At 52.4% G+C, this 16,203-nt stretch overlaps 1 protein-coding gene across 1 annotated transcript in view; it reads right to left on the bottom strand.

Annotated features, from left to right (window-relative positions):
* LZTS1 (leucine zipper tumor suppressor 1) overlaps positions 1–15,000 on the bottom strand; it is a 59,341-nt gene extending 44,341 nt beyond the window's left edge. Inside the window, exon 1 of the mRNA XM_079142364.1 lies at positions 14,782–15,000. The gene's annotated coding sequence lies outside the window, so the exon portion shown is untranslated. The remainder of the gene's footprint in view (positions 1–14,781) is intronic.
* Between the last annotated feature and the right edge of the window lie 1,203 nt (positions 15,001–16,203).

Below are 16,203 nucleotides of genomic sequence, written 5' to 3'. Positions count from 1 at the left end.
TAAGTTGCTGCAGATTCTCTGCAACTTGTGATCCTCCTGCCTCAGCCTCCTGAGTCCCTGAGATCACAGTCATGCGCCCCTGTGCCCCGCACATTTTAAATTTTTAAACAAATTTTAAATTCTCACAGGGGACTCTTGGTTCCAATTTACTAAGGAGGAAAGGAGGCGGAGAGGCCAGGGAGCACATCCAGCACCACCTGGGAGTGAGGGCGCAGCCGGGACCCACGCTCACCCTGCCTGAGTTTCTGAGCCTCATCTGATTTCTGTACAGAGACCTGTTATGGCGCTCGGCTTCTCACTGGGGCTTGGAGCCCATAAAGGCAGCAGGGATAATTCCTGTCTTTGCTGTTAGCACAGAGCTGGACACCACAGCTCAGCAGAAAGGCCAGAAGCAAAACCTCAGCCCTCGCCCACCTACTCTTCTCTCCCTGGTACCCACCTTTCCTTCTGGGCTCCAAAGAAGGTTTGTGAGTTTGCTCTGACTTTTCCCCCTGGGCTGCAGAGGAGGGGAGGGACCCCTGGACTTCGATGTGCTAGGTGAGCCCCAACACTACCCCGTGGCCCCGCAGGCCCTGGCTCTTGACCTGCCTCTCCCTGCAGCAGCCTGTGCCATCTTCGGGGCAGGGGTGACAGTACGGCTTCAGCCCTGTTCCCAGAGTGTAGTGCAGAGGGTCCCTTCCTCCCCGCAGACTATCACCAGGCAGGATGGGGTCCTTCACTGCTACTGGGGGGGTTCTGAACTGTGATGTCAATTCAGTGGCTGCTCCATCTCTTGCTGCCCCAGGATTCTGGGTCCTGGCTCTTCCACCTCAATCCACAGCCTAGCAAGCTCCTTCCCAAAGCAAAGAGGGAGGAAAGCCGGCTGCGGGGGTGGCTGCTCAGCTGAGCAGGGCTGCTTCCTTCCAGTCTCCTCCCTCCCCCGCACAGCTGGGGGACTCTTACTCCTGCAGAACCAGGACCTGGATGTTGTCTGGAGCCTTCTCTGAAAGACTGATGGGCAACCTCCCACAGCTCAGGAGACGGGGTCAGTGCTGTCCCCCTCCTGGTGAGGGGGGGCCAGAGGCACTGTGCTAGCTGCAGCAGCAGACTGAGTTCCTCAGCTGTCAAGCAGAGGGACAGGGCTTCCTCTGAGGCAGCTTTTCCCTGGGTGCCTCCTGTGCCTGTGGCATGGAACTAAGTGCAGGGCTGGGCACTGTTATGGCCCCATCTGACAGCTGCAGGAAAGTAGGCCTTGCGATAATTCACATTGGGGATTGAACCCAGGGACACTTTGCCACTGAGCTACACCCCCAGTCCTTCTTTTTAAATTTTCAGACAGGTTCTTGCCAAGTTGCCCAGGCTGCTCTCAAACTTGTGATCCTGTCCCCTCAGCCACCAGAGTCCTGGGATTAGGGCATGAGCCACCGTGCCTGGCATGCCTTGGGCTTTAAAGCTAGCAAGTGGCAGTGCTTGGCTTCGCGAACCCCATGCTGCCAGGTCAACAGCTCTGGGGGAGAGGTGTGTGCACAGCAGCGTCAGGCACCTGGCTCTCTGCTCAGTGCAGAGCCCAGCACAACGGGTGATCTGTCCTGCCCCTGCACTGTCCCGAGACCTCACCCTAAACCTGCCCCCGCACCCCCTCCACACCACCCCAAGCCCAGCCCCTCCACTCTGGAGGTTGTAATCTCCTGAAATCCGCTTCTCCCTTAATCTAGGGCACTGCCACTACCTCTCCAAGATTCCATTTCCTTGTCTGCAAATCAGAGCTAACAGTAGTCCTTCCTTCAAAGGGTTTTGGAAGTACGGAGTGAAATTTTATTAGTAAAAGAACTGGGATATAATTAAGATCTCAAATCATGGCTTTTTTTTTTTTCTTTTTTTTTTTAACATATGGGTCTTGGTACCTCAGGACCTAGTGGGGTTGCTGGGACTCAAATTCTTGATATATTTTTCTCCAGGTTCACAGGGCCCTGGGCTTTATTTCTTGTCTTTTATGATCTAAAGAACTGAGAACATTTGCATTGGAGAGTATTTCCGTTTGGGGACTTTAGAGATTAGACTAAAAAAAGATTAGTATCAAAAGCGTTTTGGTATAAAAGATTAGGATCAATTGTTTGGAAGAATGGCTCTTAAGTGCCTCAAAATCGCTGATCTACCCAGTAGATGATAAACTCTTGGAGGACAGGGGCTGCCTGCCTGATTCACCATGGTGCCCCCGGGGCCAGCACAAAGCCTGCCCACACAGGAAGAGCTCACCTGGAGAGCAGCCAGAAGCCTGGAGTACAGCATGCTCAGCCCTAGTCCCAGCCCCAGCCCCAGCCCCAGCGCCACATGGGGTTTGGGGCCTGGAAGACTTGGGGTTGGAGCCATCTCCTCTTTTCCTTCAGCTCTGCCCTAAATCCTGGCCAGGTAACAATGGCTCAGCCCCAAGTGTGGGTGAGATCAGGGGCATCCATCTTTCCCCAGAGGCTTGTCGGTGGGTCTGAGCCCAAACATCCTCTTGGGCTGCAGATCTCTAGGAAGAGGTCTCCATGATTCAGCTCCAGTTCTGCCCCTTTCTGGAGGAAGCCTCAACTTGGGCACCTGTAAGGTGGGCTTTTCACCTGGGTCCTGAGCTGGAAGTGGGGAGGAGGACAGAGTGGAGGAATCCAGGGTCTCGTCTCACTTCTATAGCGGACCAGGAAGAGTGAGCAAGAACTTGCTTGGGGGCTGGCTTGCAGCAAGCCATACCGGGTCTTGCACCAGGTCTGGGACACACTGGACACCTTGTGGACTTCTGACAACAGAACACTGCAGTCACCACCCTTGGAAATTAGATTCTACCTCTGGGACACACTTGTCTATCACTCAGGGTAGAAACAGATCCGCCTGCAAAGACTGAGCTCCTGAAAGCCCTTCTCCGGTAGAAGGGAGTCAAGCGGACAGACAGTTGATCACAGAGTGCTCCTGTCACTCTGTCCCTGCAGACTCCTATCCTGGCTGCCTGGGAAGCACAGGTCTGGACAAGGCCCAGAGGCCTGCACTATAATTAAATCAGATCCACAACTGGCAGCTCCCAGGAGATCCTCACCTGCATCCTGGTCTCTCATAAGCTGTTTTGGGGTCAGGCAGTGGAGCATGGTTTGCAGTTGCTGGTAAAAGAGAAGGAAAAGGAGGAGGTGGAGAGGGGCTATGGGACTGTGTTGCCCTCTCTGTTTCCTATCCTGGGATGCACGTCCCTTGGTTCCTTCAGGTGGAAACATCTTAGGCAGGGACCTCAGTGTAGCACTATAATTTCTGATCCTTGGCAGCCTTTCCCAAAGGCATTTTATGCCAAAGAGAGTGGAACCTAATTCCAGTCTGCCCGGTGCTTCTTTAACAAGTTCCCCATCTCTTGTCAGCTTCTAAATCTCTGCGGCAAGGAAGGTCAGGTGGGAGTTTAATAGCCAGCCAGGACTGTGCAGAGGGCAGCCCTTTGAACTGGGGCCTCAATCCCACGGGTGGGAGGTTCCCATCACTGCCTAATTTAAGGGGTGGGGCTGAGAACGCCTTGGGGGAAGTGTGGGCTACCTTTGTTTTTGGGCAGCTCTTGGAGACCTCTGAGGTCACTTCTAAACCTAGACTCAGGTGGCTGTGCAAATGAGCTGGCCCAGGTATTGCAGCATCCCCTCCCCTAACATTCCCACCAGCCCCATGAACCCCTTGTGGTTAGACACTGCCTTCTTCCCTGGAGACACCAGCATGTCAGAGCAGTGAGGTTGCTGCACTTTGATGAGACAGATCATCAGACTGGATACCTATTAGCTGTGTGCCTTCAAAGACATCGCCTCGACTCTCTGGGCCACACCATTAGCAGGGAAACATTCTCTCTACTGGGAATCCACTGGTGTATGGAGCCCTCTGGTAAGGTGCAGGGAACACCAGCCTGCTCATTCCATGTGGGAAGATTCATACACGTGTCCCTACCAGGGAATGTGTCCCCAACAGGAGGGGCTTCTCCTTGGCCCACCAGGCTGCTCCTCCCGCCATTTTGTTTAATGTCATTTTGGGATTCTCCAATTTCCCAATGCAGAATTAGACCCCTTAACATGGCTTTCGCATTCTCCTATGTGAGACCCAGCCAGACCTGGGTCCTCTCACATCTGTGCAGCCCCTTAAAATGAACAGAGAGAAGTTTCATTTCATTTGTTTTTCTTTCTCCCCCTTTTCTGTTCTTAGGTGCTACATAATCCTGAAAATGATCCAGCTGGGAAAGACCTTGACTTTGAAGCAAGAGCAGGAGGAGGAAAGGGAAAGGGACTAACCTTCCTTTTATGCCGCGCTTCAGCCTGGGGTGAATGCTCCTAAAGTCTGTCCACACACGCGCTGCAGCAGTGTTCAGGGTCATTCCTGAGGGTGAGGAGAAGCCCAGTTGGCTAGGATGGCCCTACCATGCCCCTCTCTCCTCTCCTGCATGCACATTTGGCATAAGTCAATCTGAGCAAGAGATCTGCTTTCAGTGCTGGGTCCTGACTGTGGGACATTCAATGATGTAACTCTCATTGCCTATGGAATTTCATGGGCTTTCAGAATATTTTGATTTAGTTAAATTGACATCATAGATGCAGATCCAGACAGGCAAAGGTGCAAGCGATTCCCTCCCTTGCTGTTTTCAGTTAAAACAGTCGCCCTTTGCCAGAGTAAGCCCATGACCAGTAGTAGCCACTGGTGGCACCGCCTGACCCAATTTGTCCCTCTCTGGGCCCTGAACATGCAGGCACACCAAGGGTGCGCAACCTCCTGCCCAGGCCTCACAGCCTCAGTCTCGTCTCCTACCTTTGGAACTGATGGGTGGGTGCTAACATAACTATCATGTGATTCTGCTTATATTAGCTCATGTGATTTCCATAAAAATTATCTGTAAGACACGATACACGTTACAGATGAGAAAACAGGCTCAGAGAAGCAAGCAGCTTGCCCAATACCATACTCTCTGAACAGGTAGGAGAGTGGGATCTGAACTTGGGTCTGATTCCCAAAACCATATTTTTTCCACTATAGTCTCAAATTCTTCCACTGGCTTGACACTCGTGAGATGCACATGCCTCGCCTTGAGGGCTCACCTGCTCTCTCCCCTGGGCAGTAGGCTGCTCTCTGGATGGGGATAGACTCCTTCCCTTCTGGAGGTTAATGGAGGCTGACACAGGCTGAGATGACTCCTGAGGGAAGCCCAGTCTCCCTGGATCCTCATGGACGGTCACAGCCGTACTCCCTCTCTCAGTGGCTTGGTGTTTAGCAGGCAAGAAGGAAACTCCAGGGCAGGGACCAGGTCAAAAGGTCTTCCAGAGCAGGACGGGCAATGCTGTTCTGGCCGCTTGCTCTTCTGAGATGGAGGGATGTTCCGCTTGTCCTGCCCTGTCACCAACATCCCACCCCGAGGTGCACCTGCCTCCTGTCTGGGAACCTCCCTGTGTGGTGTCGCTGCTCTGGGTGCTGAGCCCTGCCAACTGGCACCCCACAACTCTCCCATTCTGTTTGGGTTTGCGTTAAGCTGTGCACATATGAGACAGAGCAGAGAACTTTTTTCATTTTTGAAAATACCATTGGGTAGCAACTGCGTCTGGCATAGGAAGTCATTGCTGTCCTCTTATCTGGGAGCATCTCAAAATACTTAGAAGGGCAGAAAAGGCAGAGGAATGGGAGAAAAGAAATCGTCTAAAGCACCCAGAGAAACAAGAAAGCAGAGGGGAGAGGAAAACAGATATGGGTATCAGCCCTCACTGATGGGGGGCTGGGGCTGGACCAGACTGGAGACATCTCATTATTGACGTTTGACTGGGGACACCTGTCCCCCTGCCCTTCCACTCACGAACTGAGAGTGTGATGAAGTCCACCATCTCCCCAGTCCTAGCTCGTAATAGCACCGTGTTAGTGGAAAGAGTCTGGACGTAGAAACATGGGTCCTGGCTCGGGCACTAACCAGCTGTGGACCCTGAGCAAGTCCTGTCCCTCTGTGCACTTCTGTCTTCATCTGTTTAAAAATGGGGGGTGGGGCAGACTTCTGTGATTTCTTACAGATCCAAAGCAGTGAGGCATTACCCATGCACCCTGTGATTTAAATACGTCCTGCGCCCAGAACCTTGACCTTGGATTATGAACTTCCCCCTCCTTGAAGCCTCAGCTATCCCAAATATTTCCAGGTAACAGAGAATTTCTGGTGCATCAACTAGGAGGTAAGGGATGGAGACAGGCATTCTAATAAGCAAGGCTATTTCTAGAAAGAAGCTGCTCTACCCTCACATCTATTCTATACCCCATGGCTAGATTAACTTCCTCCAACCGAGGTCCGTCTGCTCTCTTGCTCTCTGCCACTCCTCTGCTCCCAAACAGCATTCGTCCTCCTCAGCAGAGAGTGCAACATCCTCCTCCACCAATCCAGCCAGGCTTCCTGGGTTTGTCTCCTATCACTGACTGTCCTCCACCTTGCTATCCCCCTCTCGATCCCTGTGAACACCACACCAGGCCTCAGGGTCATTCTCAAGCTCTGTGTCTTCCAGGAAGACTCCATATGATTGTTTTCCATGATGGGAGATGATAGATAGCTAGATAGCTAGATAGCTAGATAGCTAGATAGCTAGATAGATAGATTTTTTCTTACCAGGGACTGAATCCAGCCCTTTTGAGACAGGTATCACTAAGTTGCTTAGGGCCTCCCTAAGTGTCTGAGGCTGGCTTTGAACTTGTGATCCTCCTGCTTCGACCTCCCAAGCTGCTGAAATTATAGGCATGTGCCACCACACCTGGCCCATGATGATTTTTTTCAAAAGTATTTGTCTCATCTCCAGTACCAGACCAGCAACAGCAGCAGATGGAGAGTGTACCTCCCAGGACCCTCACATAGCTCGACAGGGATCGAGCATTCTACAACAATGGAACTAAAATGGAAAGAACTGAGCTCCTAGGGTTCACGGTGAGACTTCTCAGAGAAAAGGCAACAACCTGGGAAAGTAGTTTTTTGTGGACGGGGAGGGGCAGGGAGAGGGGTTGTGGATAGAAGGGCACTTAAGGGTCCTTTCAACCCCGAAGTCTGTGTTTATCTGCAGAGCACCTGACATCTCTCCGTGCAGACTCTAGTTTCCTGATGCGTTTTGGATCCCTAGGCTGTAGCGCCTGTATAGATGGTTTCTAAGTTAACAGATGTCTGCAGCTACTGTTATAGAGAGCCCAGGGAAGCCGCGAGCCCTGTGCTGCTGCACTGGCAGATGAGAAAATCTACTTTCAGGAAGAGCCACGCATCCTGCCCACACCTGCCCCGCCAGCCACCCGCTGGCTGCGCAGCGGAGCTTTTGAGCAGGGCAGCTGCAGCCTGGGGAGGGGAGGAGCCCAAGGCAGCTGGGGACTCCTTCCCGGGCCTCCTTCGGTGGCCAGCTCACTTTATCCTGCAGGTGGAGCTGGGGGTGGCTCCTCTGGGCTTCTCTTGTTTTCCCCACCTGCCTGCAGTGCGGTTTCTCTGCTGGCGCCACCGAGGCTTGGGGCTGGGGGAATCTGATCAGCAGGGCGGGGGTGTGGTCTGGGGCTGTCTCTTGGAGATGTGAACACAGCCCAATCCTCCCTTCCTCCTCCCTGTGCACTTCTGAGATGTCCTTCCAGCCAGGAACTGGAGGAGCAGAGCCGGAATGTCTGAAGGTTGCAGTAAATCAGGGAGCTGCCTGGAGGGCTCAAATTGTCCTCTGAAATGCACTGCTCGTGACCTCCGGCTCAGGGGTAGGGCAGACCCAGCTCAGGCATCCTCAGACACTAGGGATGAGGCTGCTGCCTCTTGGGGATTTGCAGGAACACAGCAGCCTTAGGGCTCACTCTCCCTGCCCCTCAACAGTCTCAGCATGGTTTCCTAGTGTCTCTGCCTTCCTGGCGGTGGGTGTGGGGGCTTCTGTTCTCAGGGTTTCCCCATCATTTTCCTCCAGCAGAGGGTAAGGGGAAAGGAAGCTGGATTGGGAGCATCCTAGTTCCCAAGTCATCTTGGGTTGGGAATGTGTTCCTTTCCTTTCCCAGCAACCGATCAACTGTTATCAGGGATTTAGACAACTTCCTGTTGAGGTCACTCTGCCCTGCCTGATGCTGCCCCTGCTGCCTGACTAGAGGCTGGACTCTGTTCCACTTCCCACCAGCCCCAGCACAATGCATGGGCATCAGACGTTCATCAGGAGAGCCCCGTGCATTATTAGTTGGAGATGACCGGGAGCCTTTTGCACCAGGACAGCAGGTCTCTAAGATCCTGCTCTGCTCGCCTGTTTCCTGTGGAACCCTCTCCCTGGCCGGAGCTTCCTTGCTGAGGAAGACCATGTCCTACAAGTTCTTTCATTATTCTTTCTCCTCTTGCCTGCCTGGGTTTCCAACTTTTTTGTCCCTTGGGCAGCACTGGACAATCCAAAAGAAGAGCTATCATAGGCCTGACCACCATCATGTGGTGCTGAGCCAGGACGGTATCCAGGGCCTGCTGCTGTACATTCGAGGCAGGACACACTTTCTCTTTCAAGGGGCTTATCAACTCAGGCAGGAGGGATGAGAGGTGAAAAGCTAAATCCCTGTACATGGGAAGAACAAAAGGATTGACAAGTACACACTGTAGAATTCATGGAGGGAGCCTTCTCTCTCCCTGGCTGTCTTTTCCTCCTTCCAGACTGGGCTTGTGCAGCCCTCAGAGGTGAGTGGGCCCCTGCGCCATCTCCCACGCCCCTCCCACAGCCCCACCATCAAGTGTCACTGGGGTCACCAGGGTAAGGTGCTGCAAATCCCCAAGTTTTGTTTCCCTGCCCCCCTGGCCCGCTCTTCCCTCCTTCCCTCTCCCCTCTCCTTGCATGTCTATACTCAATTCTCTCTTTACAGCAGGAATATAATGTTCGCCGGCTTTCCACCCACTCTCTGAATGCTGCCAGCGAATAATGACTAAGGTGGTGGGTGGAAGTACAGCAAGTTGAGACCAATTTAGCAGTCCAGGGTGCCAGGAGGAGGGTGAGTTAGCAGTAAATGGCTTTGCAACAGCAAGGGGAGCGGAGGTGCCCCCGAAGCCAGCAGGCCAGCGAGCCAAGTGCAGGGCCCTGCCCCGAGTGCCTCAGGCAGGAATTGCCACAGTCCTTGGGGAGTCTCCACAGTGAGATGCACGCACACATGGGAAGGGGTAGGGTTTAAGGGCAAAGCTCACCGCAACCCCCAATCTCAGCTCCACTTCGGACACCCCTTGAGGGGCCCCTTTATTGTATGCCCCCCAAGCTGTGAGTCTCACCTAGACGGGTCCCTCCGGTCTGGTGGATGCTGTCTGGCTTGGGAGGATCTGCAGCTCTGAAAGGTTCATGGCCACCTGGGCATGGTGGAGATGGAGGCTCTGTGATGCCAGGGAGGGGCTGCCTGAGCACACCTCCGGCCATGCTACTGGGAGGCTGGTCCTGCCAGACAGATGCAGGGCACTTCCTGGTCCTGAGACCTGAGGGTCTCTGAAGATGGGTGTTCCGTGACACACTTGTGAGTGTGTGAACGGGTCCCAGAGGAGGGCACAGCTCAGGGGGCGGGATGATGGCTGTGGATGAATGAGTTGTGGGGTGCCCGCACACGCCCGGCAGCCAACCTGGTGGCAGCTCTCTTCTCCCACAGTGATGAACCGACAAGGAAGCAAGTCTATTTGTGATCTTTGGCCCGTCACTTAGTAAGAAAAGTCCCCCTGCTCTGGATGGATTAGTACAACCCTCTCTGGCTGTTTGGTGACACACAGTCCCTATTCGTACCAACTCTTTCTTCCGTTCTCCCTGTGCCAGACACTGTACCCTCCATTCCACGACACTCACCCAGTCCTTTCCACCACTGGGGGCAGCCCAATCACCACACCCACCCCCCAAGTCTGGTCTCCACACAGGGCTTCAGTTGCCAGTGAAGAGATTGCTATTCTATTTTAGTTTGGAACTTATTTGCTATGGACGAGGTGGAAACACAGAAATTCACTATGGAATAAAGTTTGGCATGCCAATAAAATGCCACAAATTCAGATTCCAGGCAGGAAAACATGTTCTCATTTCAAGGTGAAGTGGACTAGTAAACCTTATGAACTGATTAGCTATGAGGAAAGAACAAAACTGGCTCACACCTGTAATTCCAGGAGGCTGAGGCGGGAGAATCACAAGTTCAAAGCCAGCCTCAGCAACTTAGGAAGACCCTGTCTCAAAAATAATAAGGGGTAGGGATGTGGTTCAGTGGTTAAGCACCCCTGGGTTGAACTTCCAATATTCTACCCCCCCCCCAAAAGAAAGAACAAAATATGTTTAACTTCATTCTTTAAAGCAAACCCCAAGGAGACATTGTCCTAGTCTATTGTTTTTTTTTTTTTTTTTTTACTTTAATTATACACACACACACACATTTTATATACATAAAAAGTGCTTAGGGAGAAGGGAGAAACAGAAAAAGTGACAAAAATTCTGGAAATGTACCTGCTTGAATTATAATAATTATAAAAGTATCTAAAGTCTTATCATTTTTGACTTTTTCTTTTGCATATTACTTTTCAATGAACCTAAATCCAATTAGACTAGGTGTATAGCCCAGCAATAGAGCACATGCTTAGCATGTGGGATGCCCTGGGTTTGATCTCCAGCACCCACCCCCCAAAATCAGTAGGGTCCTGTTATAGTATGACTGGGAGTCAGAATAACTGGATTCAAATCTCAGCACTCCTCTGAAAATCTTGGATGACCTCCTTCACCTCCAAAAGGCTCACTCAATGTGTCTCCAGAATGATAAAGGAAACTTCTGGCAGAGTTGTTGGGAAGTATTAATAAGAACAACAATATGTTCCTTTTTAATGGATGAAATTCTGTGCAAGTAAAAAGCATTATTAAAATCATTATTCCAGGAAGCCTAGGGATGCCTGAGGGCAGGGTTCAGAGAAAGTGTGATGTGGGAGACACAGAATGGAAACTGTAGCGAGAAGAGGCTGCTTCACCAGGCAGCTGAACTCAGTTCAGCTCTGCTTGATGTCAGCCAGAGGGTCTGAACTGGCTTCCCTAAACCATTGGAGGAGGAGCTCTGCACACTGATTGGAGGCAGAGCTGACAGGTGAGTTACCTCCTGCTTTTCATTCACCACCTCCTCTGGAAGGAGGAGACAGGCTCCTGCTAGGGATCTTTCTCTTCCCTTGGGAGAGAAACGCTCAGCTCCTCAGTTCTCAACTTGCATCTTGGAGCGCTTACCTTGGCTGCTGCTCCAACTTCTCTATACGTTCCCTAGATTCAATTTCAAGGTTCAGTTTATGACCACCACCTCCCTCGTATCTATAGAGCACCTCCCTCCAGTTGGGCAGCTGTTGCATTCAAATTTGGTCTGAACCCATTTTCCATTTACTTCTTCCTGATTCATGTGTGCTGGTTTCTCTTTCCAATTATTTTTTAGCCTTAAAAAAAAAAAAAAAAAAAAAAAAACACCCATCTCCCTGGCACCTCAAAAGGATAAGAGCTTTACTGAATAGGGAAATGCAGAGTTTTTCCAAACTTGAGCAAGGATCTTTGAAAGGAGAACTAAACTCATCACGAACCCTTGAGAACACGTGGCCAACTTGATATGAGAAATACCAAGGTGATGCAAAGGGCACAGGAAGAGAGCCACTCAGTGGTGTGGCCTTGGAGAAATCATGGCCAGATTATCTTCCCCAACATGGTAACGAGTTCACATGAGTGCAGCACTGTGTCCAAACTGCAGGAGCACAAAGATCCATTCAAAAGCAAACTAAGACATGAGAGCTAAGATGTAAGCCACCTAAAGATTCCCCAGGCTGCAGAAGAGTTCTTTGTGGGCAAAACCCCAGAACCCATTCATTATTGCCCTGGAACTGCCACAGAGGTTTCCAATGCACAATTTAAAGCCCTGGGTCTAAATCCATTTAGATAGGAGATGGAGATGAACCTGATGAACCCACATGGAGTAGGTGAGGACTGGGGTTCTTAGGTTCCAGAACTGTTGGAGGCAGTGCCTGAGATGAAGCAGGAGCAGAGGCCCTATAATAGAGGAAGGGAAGTGAGAAGTCACATCCGTAAGGTGTGCCCAGGCAGAAACCCACCACTGGGATGTCACAGTGCTCCCTGCCAAGGGTCTCCTGGTCATAACCAAACACTGTATCCTGAACTGGGAATTCGGCAGAAGATCTGTGCCTCTGGGAACTTTGTAGATCTTGGGGAGCCAGTGAATCAATGCCATGACAGCACAGAATGGTGGCAAGAACTCAGAGGAAAGCCCCTGACCAGACTGAAGAAAGGATGGGGGTAAGTCTTTTTGGAGGAGTTGGTTCCTATGGTTAAAACCAAAAGTGCAAGTGGGTACTAGCTAGGGGGAGAAAATAGCGGGGCTGGGCAAGAATATTCTACATAGAAGGACCATCTGTTTCTGTGTTTAATGGTAGCAGGAGAATGTGGAAGGAGCCAGGGTCTGGGTCTTTTTATTTTATTTCTTTATTTTTTTTTTTTTTTTTTTTTTTTTTTTTTTTTTGCGGTGCTGGGGACTGAACCCAGGGCCTTGTGCTTGCAAGACAAGCACTCTACCAACTGAACTATATTCCCAGCCTCCTATTTTACTCTCTCTGATAATCACATGCCCGGTGGGGCTGCAGTGAGAATTAAGGGAGATAATGACTAAAAAGTACTAGGTACACAGAGTATTTAGTCAATGGCATTAAATCTCATGACAATATTATCCATCACACTAGTCCAGAAGCTGCTTGACCACAGGCTCTTCATTACTGTATTCATCTTTGCAGCCTCACTGGAGTGCCCCTGTGAGGACAGGATTTGTCATTGAGAAGCCAGGGGCCTGCCTGCGTGGGGAAGAGGTAGATGGCATTGGTGCTTCACAGCACACCCCCCCCAGATGCCTTTCTCATGGTAGTTTTTGCCACCATTTACTGAGGCACACGCAGACAGACGGGGCTTCCTACAGACATCCAAGTGCACGAGCTGAATTGTCAGAGCAGGTTAAATTGTTCAAGGGCACAGTGGCTACACTAAGTGTTAAATAACAACCATCTTGAGCAACAGTGAATGTCCTGCCCTCCCTCTCAATTGCTCTTAGACACCCTATCATCCTGGAGAGATGCCTTTCCTTCATTTCCCACCATTTTCTTCCGATTTCCATCATGGTGAGTGCCCCACACTCATGTCTACCCAGTTGGGGCCTCTTTCTTGGACTCCCATTAGCTGGGACTTTGTTCCCACTAGCTATGGGGCCTCAGGGTGCACCCCTCCCTTCTGGTGCCTCGGTTTCTCCACTGGCAGACACAGAGTGTAAACCATGTCTCATGCCAACCTGGTAGTTACATTGTGAGAATAAAGGAGATAACAAATGAGATAACATCTATGATGCACAGAAAGTCCCTCAGAAGAAAGGCGCTGGATAAGCACACCTGATTAGTGTGGATGCTCTGCCCACAGCTCCTGCCCACAGACTCTTCTCCAGCCTTGAACACAACCACCCTTCCTGTCTGTAAAGGCCAGCTTTACATACCCATACGCACACACCCTTCCAACACCTCCATTTTCCCTGAGTGCCTGTAGAACACTATTTTTGAACTTGGAGGAAGCTCGGGTTACAAACCCTCTCTTGCCCCTAACCACAGCCTCCTCTCCAGGGTCTTGGTGTTGGCAATTCATCTCTCTGTGGCTGGGCTCCAGGGCTCCCACGATCACTAATAGGCTGCACTTCCAGCCGAGTGGGGGACCCTATCTGGAGCAGCCCAGCTGTTGTCCAGAACTCAGTCACTGCCTGCTCACCAGCTTGCCAGGACTCAATGACCAGAGCAGAGGGGCTGACAGCAGACTGCTTAGGTGCTAGGGATCCCTCAGCATCCCTCATTCTTAGGAAACTGAGATTCTGAAGCCAACAAGTCTGCAGCACTTTCCCAGGCATGACACCCGTGGGCGGGTGAGCAGAACACTCATATGCTCCGCAATTCAATCCTTTCCACTTGGAGCAGAAAAGAAACATCACCTGGCCCTTGATGTTTCCGTGCCTGTTGCTGCCTGGCTGTGTGCTCTGCAGGCTGCTGGCAAGGAGTTAAACCTATAGTAGGGTGGGCTGGGGAGGGAGTGGGGACCTGCCTGCCTGTGCTGAGTTGGGGAAAGGATGGCACATGGTGTGTGACTCTGTGAAACACTGCCTGAATTGCACTCCAGGACTGACCCTGGTGATCTGTCGCTCCAGTAGGTCACTTTGACACCCAGGTTCACCACCTTTCTTTCCAGCCACTTCACCTCCCGCGACTTATTCCTTCAGGAAAACATTCCAAGCGGCTAATTGCATCTGTGTCCTCTCCCCAACCCTAAGATCACAGCCCATCTCCGAAGTTCCAGGAGGCAAAGTTCAGGGACTGGCCCGCAGTTGTCAGACCCTCTTCTCTCTGGGGCCTTAGCCCCAGGGATCTCACTTCTTCACCTCCCACTTTTTCACCTCTGACACCAGTGTCACCTAACACTTATGTCTCCAAGATCGGATTCGGGGCTGGGAGTAGGTAATCCCTGTCTGCCCGAGTCTGAGACAAAGACAGAAGGACTGACGGACGCACCATTATTTCCTTGGGATGGGGGCCAGAGCAGCAGCACCCACGGTGGAAGAAGGAAAGACCCTGACAGTCACATGCGGAGACAAAGACACCTAGACAGACACTGACACAGACAGACAAAGACCGACGGACGCGAGGACGCACGCACGGACTGGCACGCCGCGGGGAGCTGAGTTTCCCCTGCAGCCCGGCGCCTGCCGCGGCCGCAGACACTTCACCAGAGCCGGCACGATCCTTGGTCCACCGCACCTTACCTGTGCCCTGAGCCTCGGGGCTGGCTTGAGGTTTTTTTTTTTTTTTTTTTTTTTTCTTGGCGTCTTTTGCGGGGTGCTCCAGCCTCCCTTCCTCCAGAGCTGGGGGGCCAAGTCCCTGCAACGCGGGCCGCAGCTCGCGGCTCCCAATCGCTGGGCAAGGCGGGCAGAGAAACTTTCGGCCTCCCCGCCCGTCCGCAGCCACCGCAGCCGCCCGCTCCCGGCGCGCCGGCCTCTGCGCGGGGTCCCGAGCCGCGGGCGGGGCGGGGCGGGGCGGGGCGGGGCCAGCGCCGGCGCCGCTGATTGGCCGGGCGCTGCCGGCAGCCTAGTCCTAGCTGCTGCGCGGCCTTTGTTCCCCGCTGACAGCTGGGGCCGCTGCGACCCCCGGGCTACTCAGTGCTCGCCGCCCGCACCCGACCCGCTGCCCATCTCTGCGCTCTGACTTCACCAGACCCCACCCGGCGGCCCTGCCTGCTCAGTCTTTCTCGCCTCTCCCTTTCTCCGACTTCCTATCCTGATCGAACCCCGCCTTTCCTCCTTTCATTCCCTGCACTCGGCTCTCCCTTACCCAGTCCCCGTCCTGCTCCTTTTCTTTGCATTCCCCCGTGCTTTAGTACTCCTTCCTCTGACAGTTTCCTTTTCCCAGTGTGATCTCCCCACCTCCCCACCAGCCCCAGCGGAAAGCTGAGTTTCTCGGCTCGATGATCCACCGCACTAGCAGCCTAGTGCGGGGCATTGCTTCGCCACACCGGAATTACAGACTGGAGCGCAGAGCGCTGGCACTCGCACCCACAAACGTTTCGAATCGAAGTTTTCCACCTCTGTCACAGGGGCAGCTTCAGGTGAAGGCAGAGGCCTGTTTCCTTTACAGCTATTAATTACACCCCAGTCCCCTTCTGATGCATCATTTTCTCACCCACCCTCAATTTCAACTTCTAACAATCGAGCAGGGAGGGCAATCAAGCTTACAAGATTTGGCCCGACAAAGGGTCACTTGAGGCGGGCACGTTTGTAGGGGTGTCAGGTGCTGCCCGAGGCTCGGCCTGAGGGTGCACTGAAGCTAATCCGCGAAAACCAGGCGTAGCGGAAGGCACAGCTCTTTGCAGCCTGTGTCAACCCCTGCCTGAAAGAGGCAAGTGTGGAGGCAGGGGGATGGGAGAGAAGGGGTCAGACCGCGGTGCCGACCTCTGATTGTACATAGAATGGGGAAAGACAGCCGAAAGGGAAAAAAACCATTCTGAGTCTGCCACTCCCTTGCTCAAAACCCAGCAGGAGATCCTCCCTGCCTCCAGGGCTTGACCCCAAAGACTCCAACCTTCAATTCTAGGCTTACAGGATGGCCCAACAAGGACTTTAAGAACACAGATCTTGTGGCTCAGTGGTGAAGCGCTCCTGAGTTCAATTCCCGGTACCAAACAACAAAAA

Source organism: Sciurus vulgaris, assembly GCF_902686455.1.
Source record: "Sciurus vulgaris genome assembly, chromosome: 5".
Taxonomy (NCBI): domain Eukaryota; kingdom Metazoa; phylum Chordata; class Mammalia; order Rodentia; family Sciuridae; genus Sciurus; species Sciurus vulgaris.
This window is presented reverse-complemented; position numbering and strand designations above follow the sequence as displayed.